General features: G+C 45.5%; 1 protein-coding gene across 1 annotated transcript in view; it reads right to left on the bottom strand.

Annotated features, from left to right (window-relative positions):
* Nucleotides 1-15215, bottom strand: part of LOC124720215 — a 364115-nt gene that overhangs the window by 250229 nt on the left and 98671 nt on the right. The window lies entirely within an intron of this gene.

Raw genomic sequence — 15215 nt, 5'->3', positions numbered from 1 at the left:
GAAGTGACACCCAATCACCTGACCACGTTCGAAGTCAGTGAGTTCCGCGGAGCGCCCCATTCGGCTCTCTCACGGTGTTCTGATGACTACTGAGGTCGCTGATATAGAGTACCTGGCGGTAGGTAGCAGTGATCAGTAAACCGAGAAGAAGGCCGCTGCAACTGTCGCCGAAACGTTGGTTATTCTCCAGGAGTAGTAGCTTTATATATTATGACCAGCTAGCATACCCAAAAAACTTATGTCGACTGACTCTGGCCGCGGAAGCCTGCGCAATTGCATCAGGATCCACTGCAAGTACTATGACAGTTAGGCGGGAGGTGAGAAAACTCGGATTTCACGGTCGAGCGGCTGCTCATAAGCCACACATCACGCCGATAAGTGACAAACGACGCCTCGCTTGGTGTGAGGAGAGTAAACATTGGCCGATTGAATAGTGGAAAAACTGTGTGTGGAGTTACGAATCACGGTACACAATGTGGCGACCCGATGGCAGGGTGTGGGTATGGCGAATGCCCGGTGAACGTCATCTGCCAGCGTGTGTGGTGCCAACAGTAAAATTCGGAGGCGGTGTTGTTATGGTGTGGACGTGTTTGCTCTGCGTCGCACTATGACAGCACAGGCCTACACTGATGTTTTAAGGACCTTCTTGCTTCCCACTATTGAATAGCAATTCTGGGATGGCGATTGCATCTTTCAACACGATGGAGTACCTGTTCATAATGCACGACGTGTGGCGGAGTGGTTACACGACAATAACATCCCTGTAATGGACTGGCCTGCACAGAGTCCTGACCTGAATCCTATAGAACACCTTTGGGACGTTTTGGAACGCCGACTTCGTGCCAGGCCTCACCGACCGACATCTATACCTCTCCCCAGTGCAGCACTCCGTGAAGAATGGGCTGCCATTCCCCAAGAAACCTCCCAGCACCTGACTGAACGTATGCCTGCGAGAGTGGAAGCTGTCATCATGGCTAAGGGTGGGCCAACACCATACTGCATTCCAGCATTACCGATAGAAGGCGCCACGAAGCTTTAAGTGATTTTCAGCCAGGTGTCCGGATACTTTTGATCATGTAGGGTATTTTGAAACTCGCAAACCCACTCATCAAAACGTGTAGGGTATATTCCGTTCACCAAGAACCATGAAATTTGGCAAGAAGCAAGGATTAACTGTAAAAGTAAAATAATAAAATCCGAAAACTTGTTATTATATCACACCAAAAAAATTCTTTTGCCATTTGTTACCCGATGCCAGTCTTGACATTAAAACAATCAGTAGTCCTGCATTCAGGCTCACTGGATGAATAAGTCAAACATCAGTCAGGGAATTATTTAATTGCTGGTATTGCAGTTCCGGAATTTATCCGTCATGAGATACCCACGAGCGATTACTGCACGCAGATAATGAGTTTTCAGTTGTGTGTGAAACAAACATTCGCAGATTAGCATTCTAGCAGTACAGTCATTCCTTGCTGGTGTTCGTTTTTTACCGTTGCGACCCAGTTGACCTGAATGGAGTACTAGTGATTATTGTAATGCATGGTCGCCTTCCTCCTGTACGACTTTGTGTCTCCTTCATACACTACTGGCCATTAAAATTGCTACACCACGAAGATAACGTGCTACAGACGCGACATTTAACCGACAGGAAGAAGGTGCTGTGATATGCAAATGATTAGCTTTTCAGAGCATTCACTCAAGGCTGGCGACACCTACAACGTGCTGACATGAGGAAAGTTTCCAACCGATTTCTCATACACAGACAGCAGTTGACCGGCGTTGCCTGGTGAAACGTTGTTGTGATGCCTCGTGTAAGGAGGAGAAATGCGTACCATCACGTTTCCGACTTTGATAAAGGTAGGATTGTAGCCTATCGCGATTGCGGTTTATCGTATCGCGACATTGCTGCTCGCGTTGGTCGAGATCCGATGACTTATCAGAATATGGAATCGGTGGGTTCAGGAGGGTAATACAGAACGCCGTACTGGATCCCAACGGCCTCGTATCACTAGCAATCGAGATGACAGGCATCTTATCCGCACGGCTGTAACGGATCTGCAGCCACGTCTCGATCCCTGAGTCAACAGACGGGGACGTTTGCAAGACAACAACCATCTGCACGAACAGTTCGACGACGTTTGCAGCAGCACGGACTATCAGCTCGGAGACCACGGCTGCGGTTACCCTTGACGCTGCATGACAGACAGGAGCGCCTGCGATGGTGTACTCGACAACGAACCTGGGTGCACGAATGGCAAAACGTCATTTTTTCGGATGAACGCAGGTTCTGTTTACAGGATCGTGATGGTCGCATCCGTGTTTGGCGACATCGCGGTGAACGCACATTGCAAACGTGTATTCGTCATCGCTATACTGGCGTATCACCCGGCGTGATGGTATGGGGTGCCATTGGTTACACGTCTCGGTCACCTCTTGTTCGCATTGACGGCACTTTGAACAGTGGACGTTACATTTCCGATGTGTTACGACCCGTGGCTCTACCCTCCATTCGATCCCTGCGAAACCCTACATTTCAGCAGGATAATGCACGACAGCATGTTGCAGGTCCTGTACGGGTCTTTCTGGATACAGAAAATGTTCGACTGATGCCCTGGCCAGCACATTCTCCAGATCTCTCACCAATTGAAAACGTCTGGTCAATGGTGGCAGAGCAACTGGCTCGTCACAATACGCCAGTCACTACTCTCGATGAACTGTGGTATCGTGTTGAAGCTGCACGGGCAGCTGTACCTGTACACGCCATCCGAGCTCTGTTTGACTCAATGCCCAGGCGTATCGAGGTCGTTATTACGGCCAGAGGTGGCTGTTCTGGGTACTGATTTCGGAGGATCTGTGCACGCAAATTGCGTGAAAATGTAATCACATGTCAGTTGTAGTATAATATATTTGTCCAATGAATACCCGTTTATCATCTGCATTTCTTCTTGGTGTAGCAATTTTAATGGCCAGTATTGTATTATTGAAATTAAAACATATCCGGGAATCTTGGAATCCCTGGAACCGACATCTTGCCTATGTCGATGTCGGTAACAGGCAGAAGTGGTCGAGAATCCCGATTCAATGAACGGATGAACTGTCCGTATATGTAGTTAAGTTCTGCACTGAACCCTCGGTGTCCGTGTCGTCCTCGCAGGTGGCCAGTTTTTTTTTTTCTTTATTTAAGTTGCATTTTACACGGTATGCTAATTACTGAAACGAATTTTGTGAAATTTTCTGCGAAACATAGCCTCGACGTCGGAAAGTGGAATCGCGTCCCATTACAGGTGATCGCCGCATCTTGTTAAATGTTCGCCACACAGTTCGTTTCTCAAAGGTAGTTACATTAACCGTAACGATAAGTCACGTTAACGTTGGTACTCCAGTCAGCGTAGTTAAGTACTCCACTATCTGTAAGAATATGTAAGGGGTACGTCCCTAGAGTAGCAGAATTGTTGTTTGTGTCGTACGGTATACACAAACAGGAATAAGACCATTAAGCGAAGATTGCGATGGATAGTGAGTGTGTGTCAGCTGCAAACGAAACGGGAGTGACTCAGAGCTGAGGCAGCTGCTGGTATAACGGAAACAGCATGGAGGTGTAGGGAGCGGGTGTCGTCATCTTCAACCCCTGACGGAGCGGAGAGCGCGTGTACCGTCTCCGGGAGACAGCCGGTTCCACTCAACGTAGTGGGGCTCCATTACGAACGTGTAATAACACTGACTCCAAAGAACTGTTGATAGTTTTTAAAGCAAAAATATACAAAAATCCTAATAATCAAACTGTCCTTTGAATTTCGACCACAACGTAATTATCAGTGCGGGCGTCCGTGCACACAGCCTTCCGAAATGCCTTCACAAAAGACGACGAAGTAAATATACCAGAATTCGAATCGAGAACAGCTGCCAACATGAGTAACGTAGAAGTAAATATCCTCGGAGTAGTGAAGCAACTTAAATCACTTAATAAAAGCAAGTCTTCTGGTTCAAAATGGTTCAAATGGCTCTGAGCACTATGGGACTTAACATCTGTGGTCATCAGTCCCCTAGAACTTAGAACTACTTAAACCTAACTAACCTAAGGACATCACACACATCCATGCCCGAGGCAGGATTCGAACCTGCGACCGTAGCAGTCGCGCGGTTCCGGACTGAGCGCCTAGAACCGCGAGACCACCGCGGCCGGCTGTGAAACACAACTAGCTCTTTATTGACAGAAAGTACTAAGTGCTACTGACGAGGGTTTTCAAATCGATTCCGTATTTCTGGGTTTCAGGAAGGCTTTTGACACTGTACCACACAAGCGGCTCGTAGTGAAATTGAGTGCTTATGGAATATCGTCTCAGTTATGTGACTGGATTTGTGATTTCCTGTCTGAGAGGTCAAAGTTCGTAGTAATTGACGGAAAGTCATCGACAAAAACAGAAGTGATTTCTCGCGTTCCCCAAGGTAGTGTTATAGGCCATTGGCTGTTCCTTATCTATATAAACGATTTGGGAGACAATCTGAGCAGCCGTCTTCGGTTGTTTTCAGATGACGCTGTCGTTTCTCGACTAATAAAATCCGCCCCGGTAGCTGAGTGGTCAGCGTGACAGACTGTCAATCCTAAGGGCCCGGGTTCGATTCCCGGCTGGGTCGGAAATTTTCTCCGCTCAGGGACTGGGTGTTGTGTTGTCCTAATCATCATCATTTCATCCCCATCGACGCGCAGGTCGCCGAAGTGGCGAACGGTCTACCCGACGGGAGGCCCTAGCCACACGACATTTCCATTTCCATCAGAAGATCAAAACAAACTGCAAACCGATTTAGAAAATATATCTGCATGTTGCGAAAAGTGGCAGTTGACCCTAAATAACGAAAAGTGTGAGGTCATCCACATGAGTGCTAAAAGGAAACCATTAAACTTCGGTTACACGATAAATCAGTCTAATCTACAAGCCGTAAATTCAACTAAATACCTAGGAAATTCAATTACCATCAACTTAAATTGGAAGGAACACACAGAAAATGTTGTGGGGAAGGCTAAACAAAGGCTGCGTTTTATTGGCAGGATTCTTAGAAAATGTAACACATCTACTAAGGAGTGCCTTCACTATGCTTGTCCGTTCTCTTTTAGAATACTGCTGCGCGGTGTGGGATCCTTACCAGATAGGACTGACGCAGTACATCGAAAAAGTTCAAAGAAGGGCAGCACGTTTTGTATTACCGCGAAAGATGGAAGAGAGTGTCACTGAAATGATACAGGATTTGCGCTGGACACCATCAACAGAAAGGCGTTTTTCGTTGCGACGGAATCTTCTCACGAAATTCCAATCACCAATCCGAATGCGAAAATATTTTGTTGACACCGACCTAAATAGGGAGGAACGATCGCCAAGATAAAATAAGGGAAATCAGAGCTCGTACCGGAAGATATAGGTGTTCATTCTCTCCGCGCGCTATACGAGATTGGAATAACAGAATTGTGAAGGTGGTTCGATGAACCCTCTGCCAGGCACTTAAATGTGATTTGCGGAGTATCCACGTAGATGTAGATACACCGCGTGTATGTCCATCGCCGGAGGCTCCTATCCGTTTAAAAAAAAAAAAAAAGGCTCTGAGCACTATAGGACTTAACTGCTGAAGTCATCAGTCCCCTAGAACTTAGAACTACTTAAACCTAACTAACCTAAGGACAGCACACACATACATGCCCGAGGCAGGATTCGAACCTGCGACCGTAGCGGTCGCGCGGTTCCAGACTGTAGCGCCTAGAACCGCTCGGCCACTCCGGCCGGCTCCTATCCGTAACATCAATATTATTCTACACGTAGACAACATTAGATCAATATTGCGTCCTTCGGGCACAACCAATGTTAACTTTCGTTTCTGCTCAACATTCGTGGCCTTCTGACGAAATCTTCTCCAGTTATCAACACGAGTCGTGGCGTCTTGTTGTCACGGAGGGAGTGCGGGAAACTAAACTCACCGACGAAAGGCACAAGAGAACGGAAAGCGATTCGGACGCTTACTCCGACCTCATGGGCAATGGCTGCCACAGTAAACTGCCGGTCTCCAATAACGGGAGGGAGGGGGGGAAATCATCCACCTGCTGGTAATGCTGTGTGTCGTTCAACATCCGTTCTTCCCTGAACCGCTCTCTCTCTCTCAATTTATTGGCGTTTGGCACTAACCATTCAGCCACAAAAGTGAGTAACTACAGATCTGGTACACAATATTATTTGTGCAGCACCGACATTGAAAGTTACATTAATTAGAGGTAAACTTCGTGGTATACTTTATACATTCACACACTCAACACAGTCCATATACACTGAAGCGTCAAAGGAACTGGTATAGGCACGCGTATTCAAATACAGAGATAAGTAAACAGGCGAAATACGGCGCTGCGGTCGGCAACGCCTGTATAAGACAATAAGTGTCTGGCGCAGTTGTTAGAACGGTTACTGCCGCTACAGTGTCAGGTTATCAAGATGTAAGTGAGTTTGAACGTGGTGTCGTAGTCGGCGGACGAGCGATGGGACACAGCATCTCCGAGGTGGCGATGAAGTGGGGATTTTCCCGTACGACCATCTCACGAGTGTACCGTGAATATCAGGAATCCGGTAAATCATCAAATGTCCGCCATCGCTGCGGCCGGAAAAAGGTCCTGCAAGAAACGGGGCCGACGACGACTGAAGAGAATCCTTCAACGTGACAGAAGTGCAATCCTTCCGCTAATTGCTGCAGATTTCAATGTTGGGCCAGCAGCAAGTGTCAGCGAGCAAACCATTCAACAAAATATCGCCGATGTGAGCTTTCGCAGCGAATGCCCACTCGTGTAAACTTGATGACTGGACGACACAAAGCTTTACGCCTCGCCTGGACCTGTCGACAGTGAGATTGGACTGGTGATGATTGCGAACATGCTGCCTGGTCCGACAGGTCTCGTTTCAAATTGTGCTGAGCGGATGGACGTGTAAGGGTATGGCGACAGCCTCATGAATCCGTGGACCCTGCATGTCAGCAGGGCACTGTTCAAGCCGGCGGAGGCTCTGTAATGGTGTGGGTCGTGTGCAACTGGAGTGATATGGGACCCCTGATACGTCTAGATACGACTCTGACAGGTGACACGTACGTAAGCATCCTGTTTGATCACCTGGATCCATTCGTGTCCATTGCACATTCCGACGGACTGGGGGAATTCCAGCAGGACAATGCGAGACCCAACACGTCCGAAGTTGCTAGAGAGTGGCTGCAGGAACACTCTTCTGAGTTTAAACACTTCCGCTGGCCAGTGAACTCCCTAGACACGAACATTATTGACCATATCTGGGATGCTGTTCAGAAGCGAACTGCACCCTCTCGTACTCTTACGGATATATGGGCAGCCCTGCAGGATTCGTGGTGTCAGTTCCCTCCGGCCGTACTTCGGACGTTAGTCGAGTCCGTGCCACGTCGTGTTGCCGGCTTCTGCGTGCCCACGGGTGCCCTACACGATACTAGACGGGTCTAACAGTTTCTTTCGCTCTTCAGTGTATATCCAGTAATTGGGAAAGGGAGCAAGGCAGCCCATTCGACAACAAACTTTGCATATAATTTCAAACCTTTTCTAAACTTTTCCTCTGTTAGCGACAAATATTTAACATATGAACTCATTTGTAAAGTAACCAGACGTTTGAAGCTGTTTACACAGAGAAGCTCGATTATTTACAGAACTAGGCTTTCACGCATCGCTAATTCACAGTGCTGAAACCAGAATGAAAGATGCTCCTGCCGTACCTCAGAAACGGCGATTATGTCCTGGGCACAGTTAGGGATGTAAAACAAGCGATCTTGCTTTTCGACTTGTCTGGCAGGTTGAAACACATTTAAATCAAAATATCTTTACATATTCGCGCATTTTTACTTGTTAGTAGTAGTAACCGTGTCATGTTGTGTAGTACACGGTGTCAAGTAAAGTAAAATCATACATGTCGTCGTGTCGTATAACCTGAAACATGTCAGCCATCAAGTCATCCAGCATGGCATTTGTGGCCTCGCGCAATATGAGACAAAGTGTGACTAAAGTTTAGGATGTATGCATTCCTACTCTTGGACACTTCCTATTATAGACGCACCCCCTTTCTCGGATACTTCCTGTTGTAGATACAACACACTATCTAGAAGCACGTAAATTTGTGTGTCCATTTGTCCTTACACCCTTCACTATGCATGTAACAGAGGGGTGGGTCGAAGAGAGCCCACTTCGCTGAGGGAAGAAGCGTTAACTCGGTAAAAAGCGCGAGTATGTCGACATGACAGATTCAGAAGGATGTAGGTTGCAGTAGGTACTGGGAGATGAAGAAGCTTCCACAGGATAGAGTAGCATGGAGAGCTGCATCAAACCAGTCTCAGGACTGAAGACCACAACAACAACAATGTCGACATGGTTCGATTTAAATGTCTTCGAGCTGTCCGATAAGACGAACACCTAATTCGCTTCGCCTTTTTTGTGCTGTGATACGAGCATTTTTGATTCTAGCTCCCAGCTTTTACTCTAACACAATTCTGACATTAGACTGCCGTAGCTTTTTGTTGACTCGGGGACAGGTTTTATTTTTTATTAAGCATGTCGTTTATATCGTGGCAACGGATAACGTTTTCACAAAACTATTAAATGCATATCTTTGTCTACTTTCTTACAAAATATGAACCTGTTCGCCCAAGTCTGAGAGACTGGAATGATTCACGTAAAAGAACTCATCAAATCCGAGTGAAGCTACATTTCTGAAAGCGAATTTTCAATTTTATCGTAAGGATGCATTTTTTTTAATTTGTTTGTTTCACTCGGGAGCATTTCCGCGCATTGACTTCACGTAAGAACCAATTTCAAGCGGTTAAAATTCATCTTAGACCGAGGTCCTATACACCGGTGGACCAAATACGAACCCTTAAGTGTCGATCCAGTCCGGAGTTAAATAAGGGTGACTGTTTACGCACGTGAAATGCGAATGGTGCACATACAAACGGTGCCGTTAGCTGAGCATTAATTTCAGCCCAATTAACATCTTTTGCAAAAGGAATTAATCGGTTCGGACAATTTGCCTAGCAGCCGTCTCACGTTAGTCCTTGATACCTTGATCTTGCTTATGTGCCGTCCCCAGTGAAAATATTAAAAAAAAAACCTTGAACGGAAATATTAAAAAGGTTTAAAATGGACGAGAGCTTTTATCTCTATGCGAAATATTAGGCTATATTGAGTGCGGCATAACTTTTCTCATTTGTAGTATGTAAAATGTTAATGAAATACTTGAGTGAAAAAATTACTAATTATGCACGATATAATGTATGTAAGTTTAATGCGAAGAAGAACAGCGTTCAGTTGTTCTACTTTTTTTTTCTCTTGTCTGATGTGGTAGAGGTCGGACATGTTTGTTAATTGCTGATGAATGTAAGCTCATTTGTGATGTTAATTCAATAACAGTTTAAAGTTATCGTTCACCTTCATTTGTAGAAGGTGAGCCCCGTGTCATGTACGTTTCCCTTTAAAAGCAGTATTGTGAGTAACTTTGAGCTCAACAGCTGCAGCCGCCGCTGCAGCAACAGACGCCATTACGTGGCACTTTTAATTCACAAATTTTGCGGAAGCGAAGAGATCGCCCGCTCAAAACATAACAAATGTTTTTCCACAGCCGCCTGACGCAGCGGAAGAAAACGTAGTTTTTAAGATTTTTATTTTCAGCTGCCAGAGCCACGACTCGGACTTCAATTATTTGTTAACGGCGGTAAGAACGATTCCCTCGCGTGTGTGGGCAGCTGCATATTATAACAATAAACCATGCTTGTTTAAAACATTAACCGAGGCAAATACAAAAATATTATTTCAGTTTTTCAATTTACATGCGATGTGTTTCTAGAGTGGCTCATATTAAAGTAACTTTAACGTGAACAAAAAAAGTTTGCTCATCTTAATCTTTATTAATCAGTCAGTTATTAAAACTCCAAAGTATAATAAAATCTCAAAAACAATTTCAATTCAATTCAAAATCAAATCCAAATCACAATCAAATGATAAAAATGGCAGTGAGCACTATGGGACTTAACATCTGAGGTCATCAGTCACCTAGTCTTGCAACTGCTTAAATGTAACTAAGCTACGGACATCACACACATCCATGCTCGAGGCAGGATTCGAACCTGCGACCGTAGTAGTCGCGCCTAGAACCGCTCGGTCATCACGGCCGGCAAATGACAATCATTAAAAAAGTCTCGCGCCCACACACTTTATTTTACTACGAGACTTACTGTACTGTAACATAGCTACAGTAACGCAGATGTTCGAATGGGTATACAAATGGCAGTTCGTGCGGACTACACCAAGTATTTTTTACCACATGTTCCACAGTTTAAATAGCAAGCGAGGAACCGCCTCCCATCCACGCCTGCAAACCTTTATCTTGCGCCCCCCGCCATCTCAGCCGTAACGATAGGCGAGATGACCTTGAAGCGCCTCGTGTACCGAGCAGGAGCGGGTCTGGGATTTCGCCACAGGTATAACGGTCTGCTGGCAGCCAGTACCTGCTGGGGTCGTTAACGCAGGCCGAGGCGCCGCTTCTACGTCTGCAACTACAGCCACACTCTGCAAACCGCCGTGAGGTGCATGGCAGAGGGTACGTCCAATTGTACCAGTTATTAGGCTTTCCTCCCGTTCCATTCACAAATGGACAGCACAAAGAATGATGGACTGAATCCTCTGTGCGTGTAGTAATCAACCCATTCTTACCCCCACGATCCCTATGTGAGCAATACGTAGTGGAGTTGTACTTTAACCCTGGAGTCACCTTTTAAAGCCGGTTCTTCAAACGTTGTTAATAGAGTTTCTAGGAACAGTTTACGTCCATCTTCAAGAGTCTTCTATCTCGGTTCCTTCAGTATCTCTGTGACATTCTCCCACTGATTAAACAAACCTGTGACCATTCGCACTGCTCTTCTCTGTATGCGTTCAATATCCCCCGTTAGTCCTATTTGGTAAGAATCACACACACTTCAGCAATATTCTAGAACCGATCGCATGAGTGATTTGAAAGCAATCTCCTTTGTACACTGATCGCACTTTCCCATATTCTAGCCGGCCTCTGTGGCCGAGCGGTTCTAGGCGCTTGGGTCCGGAACCGCGCTGCTGCTACGGTCGCAGGTTCGAATCCTGCCTCGGGCATGGATGTGTGTGATGTCCTTAGGTTAGTTAGGTTTAAGTAGTTCTAAGTTCTAGGGGACTGACGACCTCCGATGTTAAGACCCATAGTGCTCACAGCCATTTGAACCCCATATTCTACCAATGAACCGAAGTCTTTACCCACAACTGAACCTATGTGATCATTCCATTTCATATCCATACAAATTGTTACACCCATGTTGAGGTGACCGATTCCAGCTGTGGCTCACTGATATTATAGGATATCACGCTTCTTCGTTTTGTGAAGTTCACAAGTTCACATTTCTGACTGTCAGTCTTTGGACCACTTCGAAATCTTATCAAGATCTGACTGAATACGACGCACGTTCGAAACGTCCGTGCAAAGTCCGAGGGATGGCACCACCGGCGCGTATCGACGTCATGTTTAGTTAGTAGCATCTTTGGAAAGAACGCACACCAAGATTCAGCCATATTGGCCTATTTCTCTGTGTTTGGCATTCGTGTGAGTCAAGGGAGTCGAGTGGTTTTCAAAAAATGGACCACAAAAAAGTCCTTTTCCATCACGACAATGCACCAGCACACACGTCAGCAGTTGTGGTCGCAAAATTAATGGAAACAGGATTCCAACTCGTTTCACATCCCCCCCATTCGCCAGACTTGGCTCCCTCGGACTACTATTTGTTCCCCAATTCGAAGAAATGGCTTGCGGGACAAAGATTTTATTCAAACGAGGCGGTGATTGCAGCAACTAATAGCTATTTTGCAGACTTGGACAATTCCTATTGTTCGGAACGGATCAACAAATTAGAACAGCGTTGGGCGAAGTGTATAAGTCTAAAAGGAGACTACGTCGAGAAATAAAAAAGGTTTACCCCAAACACGTACGTAGTTTTTATCTTTGCACCGACTTTACAAACGCCCCTCTTATTTATGCAACCTCTTTCAGACAGGACCGAGTTCAACGTGCTGCTGAATGCTCGGAGACGGTGCGATCTGCGCTCACGTTACGTGGGCCCCAACCTGGTATAAGCGATACGGGCGCACTCCTGCGGCAATCGTCGGCTCCGTCTGGCTCGCAAGTATCGATGTTTACGAAATGGGCGGCCGTACAAATCCTTCGTTAGCTCTATTAAAACGCACATTTCCTCCTTTGTCCATGTGCTAGCCATGGTGTTTTGCCTTGTAACTTGTTTGATGCCGCCCGCCACGAATTCCTCTCCTATGCCAACCTCTTTATCTCAGTGTAGCACTTGCAACCTAAGTCCTCAATTATTTGCTTAATGCATTCCAGTCTTTGTTCTCCTCTACAGTTTTTGCCATCTACAGCTCTCTCTAGTACCATGGAAATCATTCCCTCATGTCTTAACGTATGTCCTATCATTCTGTCCCTTCTCCTTATCACTGTTTTCCACACATTCATTTCCCCTCAGATTCTGCGCAGAACCTCCTCATTCCTTACATTACCAGTCCACGTAGTTTTCAACATTCGCCTGTAGCACATCTCGCATGCTTCGAATCTCTTCTGTTCCGGTTTTCCCACAGTCCATGTTTCACTATCATACAATGCTGTGCTTCAAACACACATTAGCAGAAATTTCTTCCTCAAATTAAGATAGATGTTTCGTACTATGGATTTCAGTTGGCCAGGAATGAATGCCCTTTCAGCCAGTGCTAATTTGCTTTTGATGTCGTCCTTCCTCCGTCCGTCATTGGTTATTTTGCTGCCTAGGCATCAGAATTCCTTAACTTCATCTTCTTAGTGAACACCAATTCTAATGTTAAGCTTCTCGCTGTTCTCATTTCTGCTACTTCTCATTACTTCCGTCTTTTTTCGATTTATTCTCAATCCATATTCTGCACTCATTAGGATGTTTATTGCATTCAGCGTATCACGTAATTCTTCTTCACTTTCATTCCGGATACCAAGTTCAGTAGTAAATATTATCGTTGATATCCTTTCACCTTCAATTTTAATTCCACTCCTGAACCTTTCTTTTATTTCCATCATTGCTTCTTCGAAGTAAAGACTGAACAGTACGGCGAAAGACTGCACCCACGTCTTACAGCGATTGTAACTCCAGCACTTTGCTCCTGGTCGTCCACTCTTTTCATTCCCTCTTGGTTGTTGTACATGTTGTATATTACCCGTCTCTTCCTATAGCTTACCACCATTTTTCTCAGAATTTCAAATATGTTGCACCGTTTTGCATTGTCGACCGCTTTTCACAGCTCGACGAATCCTATGAACGTGCTGATTATTTCTTTAGTCTTGTTTCCATTATTAACCGCAGCGTCAGAATTGCCTCTCTGGTGTCTACACCTTTCGTAAAGCCAAAACGATCCTCATCTAATACATCCTCAATTTTCTTTTCTGTACTATACGATAAATAAAAAATTCAGTATCCATGGACAAGACGTAAGGCAAGAAGAAAAGTACCATGCCCAATCAGTAAAGACATTGGCTTATGAAAATGCCATTACAAATTACGGGAAACAAATTTTTACTTGCTCTCGGTTGCTATTCAGCAGCAGAATCTTTACGACACATGAAATAAGAAACTTAAAATAAGGAAGTGCAAAACATCTTAGTGCAAGTAGTGCAAGCGGTTTTGTAGATTAAGCCAATCGAACGAGCACATTCCTCAGAAAGACCGCATTTATATTTACACAACGTCAAATACTACAGAATAATCTTCTACGTATTAAACTAACAAGAAAGTATCAGAACCTACGGGAAACCGCGTAGGCCAGTAAAAAGTTTTTTTTTTTGGATACAGCAGTACGCGAACCAGCAACCCATCACCTCACACCTTAACAATTCCACGAATCTATTCATTGCTCAATATCGACGATGACTGATATACGACCATACTTTGCATCCTACAATCTCGTGAAAGCCATAATAGCAGGTATGCTTTTAACTGAAAGCTTTAATCGTACATATGTTATTGAGTGACAATTATTAGAATAAACTATACCAAGATCATTGCAATTTTTATGGGACCGCACTGCACCGTTGCCTTGCGACGACACACTTCAGAATTCTCAAGTTACAGTAGTTCTTTGTTTCCCCTCATTTTTTTACAACAAATCATACAATTAACGACCAGTTATCGAGAGATCCTTAATTTTCTGATGCTTCCAAACGGCATATACAGGATGGTCCAAACGGATCTACACTACTGGCCGTTAAAATTGCTACGCCACGAAGATGACGTGCTACAGACGCGAAATTTAACCGACAGGAAGAAGAAGCTGTGATATGCAAATGATTAGCTTTTCAGAGCATTCACACAAGGTTGGCGCCGGTGGCGACGCCTACAACGTGCTGACACGAGGAAAGTTTCCAACCGATTTCTCACACACAAACAGCAGTTGACCGGCGTTGCCTGGTGAAACGTTGTTGTGATGCCTCGTGTAAGGAGGAGAAATGCGTACCATCACGTTTCCGACTTTGATAAAGGTCGGATTGTAGCCTATCGCGATTGCGGTTTATCGTATCGCGACATTGCTGCTCGCGTCGGTCGAGATCCGATGACTGTTAGTAGTGGGTTCATGAGGGTAATACGGAACGCCGTGCTGGATCCCAACGGCCTCGTATCACTAGCAGTCGAGATGACAGGCATCTTATCCGCACGGCTGTAACGGATCGTGCAGTCACGTCTCGATCCCAGAGTCAACAGATGGGGACGTTTACAAGACAACAACCATCTGCACGAACAGTTCGACGACGTTTGCAGCAGCACGGACTATCAGCTCGGAGACCGTGGGTGCGGTTACCCTTGACACTGCGTCACAGACAGGAGCGCTTGCGATGTTGTACTCGACGACGAACCTGGGTGCACGAATGGCAAAACCTTAATTTTTCGGATGAATGCAGGTTCTGTTTACAGCATCAGGATGGTCGCATCCGTGTTTGGCGACATCGCGGTGTAAGCACATTGGAAGCGTGTATTCGTCATCGCCATACTGGCGTTATCACCCAGCGTGATCGTATGGGGTGCCATCGGTTACATGTCTCGGTCACCTCTCGTTCGCATTGACGGCACTTTGAACAGTG

Source organism: Schistocerca piceifrons, chromosome 11 (assembly GCF_021461385.2).
Source record: "Schistocerca piceifrons isolate TAMUIC-IGC-003096 chromosome 11, iqSchPice1.1, whole genome shotgun sequence".
Lineage (NCBI taxonomy): Eukaryota > Metazoa > Arthropoda > Insecta > Orthoptera > Acrididae > Schistocerca > Schistocerca piceifrons.
This window is presented reverse-complemented; position numbering and strand designations above follow the sequence as displayed.